This window comes from Temnothorax longispinosus, unplaced genomic scaffold (genome assembly GCF_030848805.1).
Source record: "Temnothorax longispinosus isolate EJ_2023e unplaced genomic scaffold, Tlon_JGU_v1 HiC_scaffold_762, whole genome shotgun sequence".
NCBI lineage: Eukaryota > Metazoa > Arthropoda > Insecta > Hymenoptera > Formicidae > Temnothorax > Temnothorax longispinosus.
This window is the reverse complement of record NW_027270629.1, coordinates 1-3,123: the sequence shown is the minus strand read 5'-3', so window position 1 is coordinate 3,123 and position 3,123 is coordinate 1. Positions and strand designations below refer to the sequence as shown.

The 3,123-nt window shown below is 28.8% G+C and overlaps 1 long non-coding RNA gene across 2 annotated transcripts; it reads left to right on the top strand.

Moving 5' to 3' along the window:
* The first annotated feature begins 736 nt into the window (after nucleotides 1-736).
* LOC139825009 (uncharacterized) lies at nucleotides 737-2,414 on the top strand. Of its 2 annotated transcripts, XR_011735411.1 has the most exons (3): nucleotides 752-1,096; nucleotides 1,193-1,390; nucleotides 1,883-2,414. It is a non-coding gene; the product is annotated as an uncharacterized lncRNA (long non-coding RNA). The 2 variants fall into 2 exon arrangements; XR_011735410.1 differs by having other exon boundaries at nucleotides 737-1,390.
* Nucleotides 2,415-3,123: the final 709 nt, after the last annotated feature.

Here is a 3,123-nt window from a genome sequence, read left to right as displayed (position 1 = left end):
TAGCTTTCTTGATACAATTTATCATTTGAATCGAAAATAAAAAATGGTCAATGCTTTGAATCGCGAAACAGAATCATCAAACAAAAAATAAGAAGCGAATAAAAGTACAAATCGATAAAATCCCAGAAATTATTAACAACGGAATTGAACAATTTGTTTCCACCGAAACTAGAAGATTTTTCAAAAGATTTGACTTGAATGATGAGTTCCTTAAGACAGAACCGTTGACGTGGCATAAAAATGAAAGTTTTGTAAAAGGTCTGGAATTAGTAAATAAATTGAGAGTTGTAAATGATTCGGCTGAGAGAGGGGTCAAGCTTATGGAAGATTATAATAAATTATTTTCGAAAAATGAGCAACAGAAACAGTATGTGCTTCAGATTGTAAGTGATTATCGCCGAAAGTTTCCAGGTTATAAAAAAGAGACTTTATCTCAGCCGCTCAGCGTCAAGATTTGTAGTAAAAAAAAGTGATTTTCACATTTTTCTCGGAAATAGTTAGTCGCACGAGAAAAAGTGGTAGATGATAATATGTGCATTTTTAATAGATCTACAACTTTTGTATAACACTTTTTTGCATATAATTAATACTTCGCAAGATAAACAAATAAAATGATTTTTTCTGTAATTTTTATTATTTTTTGATTTTCAAGATCCTGGGGGCACCCTTTCCTTTATCCGATTGAGCTGAAATTTGACACAGATTTTTTTTTTCATAAAATGGAACCAAACTGGAGGGTAGCGCAAAAAAAAATCCCCCAAAAAAATTTACCAAGAGTAATAAGAGCCACCCTAAGCCACACTCTGCATTTAGTTGCAACAACTGATATCTTGAATGGTATTAATTCACTGGAAAATGTTAAATTATTGTACAACGATATAATCAAGAAATGCACGAGTTTGTGGAACTTGACGAGATCTCCAAAAAAATATGAGATTATGGTCGAAATTTTGGAAGAAGCACTAAAACGACCCGTTGCTACGCGGTGGAATTCATTGTTTGACTGTTTGAAACAACTCATAAAGTTGAAAGACAAACTCTTGATCTTGTGTGTTCAATTAGATATTGCAGATCCTTTAACAACGAGCGACTTTATGTAATTTTTTAGAAATGGATATACATACATAATTTGGAATACATGCAAATAAAAATTTTTCAACTGAATTGTGAATATATTATTAAAATTTTATAGATTTATAGAGGAATACGTCAAATGCACTGAGCCAATCGCAGAAGCACTTGATACTCTTCAGGGTGAAGTTAATGTCAGCTATGGTTACTTGTTACCGACCATTATTTCCACTAAGAATAAATTGCAGAAAGTAATCAACGCAAATTTAATTTATTGCACAGCACTAGTTAATTTATTAATAACGAGTTTGGAAAGAAGGTAAATGCAATTTATCTCTACAATAAATTTCATTCTTGTAAGGGCGGCGGTGTGGTCTAGTGGTAGAGTCTTTCGGAAGAGACGTTAAACCGTTGGTCCAAAGCAGGAAACAGTAAGGTAGTGAATGAATTGGAGGTTAGGGTTGGGTACGTCCCTTCAAAACGCCCTTTAAGGCCCCTTGGGGTATTAAAGTAAAATTCTTTATCCTTTTTTTAAATTTCATTCTTGTAACAATAGAGATGTCATTTCTTAAAAAAAATTTTTTAAACCATATTGTTAATTAAGTTAAACTTTCATATTCTCCTCAATAAGTTTGATTGCATCAATTATTATCTAGAATATTACAAATGTTATAAATGTGAGAAAGCAAAACCAAATAATTTTAATTATCAGAAATTAATTTTAAATATTGACTTGGGAAACATTAATTTAATTATGTTCATATTTCAGTAATTTTAAGATAGAATTTAATAGTTTTTCCTTCCATTGTAGATTTTCGAATTTATTCAAAGTTATCGAGGAAGGAAAGCAAGCAGCTGTAGCGGCGGCAACTCACCCGAAATTTAAAATAAGATGGTTGAAATGTTTAAGTAAAACGGCTCAAGACAATGCAATGGCTGCTATAAAAAATGGAATAGCGACATGTCATCATGTTCCATCACAAAATCTCATGGAGATGGATATTAGTAATGATGGATTCGATTTCGAGAATGAAAACGAAGGCGAATCAAACATTCAAACTTTAGGGATTACTGAGTGTGAAATCGAGTTTCAACGTTTCTGTCAAGAGCAGCAAAACGATTTAATGATTTTGCATAATTACCCTATTATTAAATCAGCATTTCTTAAATTTAATACTCCGTTGCCATCTTCAGCTCCAGTCGAAAGAATGTTTAGTTTCGCCACAATGTTTGACATTGCAAAGTTTAATCGTCTGACAGATGAAAACTTTGAAAAAAGAGTACTCTCAAAAGCGAACTGTATCTTTAAAAGCATACAAAAAATAAAAAATACTTGAAAATTACTTGTCTCTTTTAATTCTCATCAATTTGATAATATTTCCTTATATACTAGTCACTGTTTACTTTGAATAGTGCTCTAAGAGAAACATTTACTTAATTCTGCAAAATATTTTCTTTAAATAAACGGACATTTTTTTATCCAGATGTGTTAATTAAAAACGGAGAAATTATTTTGTTAATTGAAATATTTTTTATCAGCCTTAAAGAAGTCCTAATTCTAAATTTATTCTTTTTCTTCTGTGTGTAATTGCTGCTTTACATGAATTATTAATTAACTAAATAAATCAAGAAATATCTGACCCTGATTACTGAATAATGAAATAATTGAAAAATGTTTAGATCTTATTACTGATTGATCAAGTAATTAAAATTATTTTATTTTGATTACTGGTTAATTAAGTAACTAAAAAATTTTCAATTTTGATTGATAATTAATAAAGTAATTAAAATTTTTTTAATTTTAATTATTGATTAACCAAGTAATTAAAAAATTTCTTACTTTGATTATTTATTAATTAAGTAATTAAAAAATTTCCTACTTTGATTATTGATTAATCAAGTAATTAAAAAATTTCCTACTTTGATTATTGATTAATCTAGTAATTAAAAAATTTCCTATTTTGATTATTGATTAATCAAGTAATTAAAAAATTTCTTACTTTGATTATTGATTAATCAAGTATTAAAAAATTTTTTGCTTTGATTATTGAT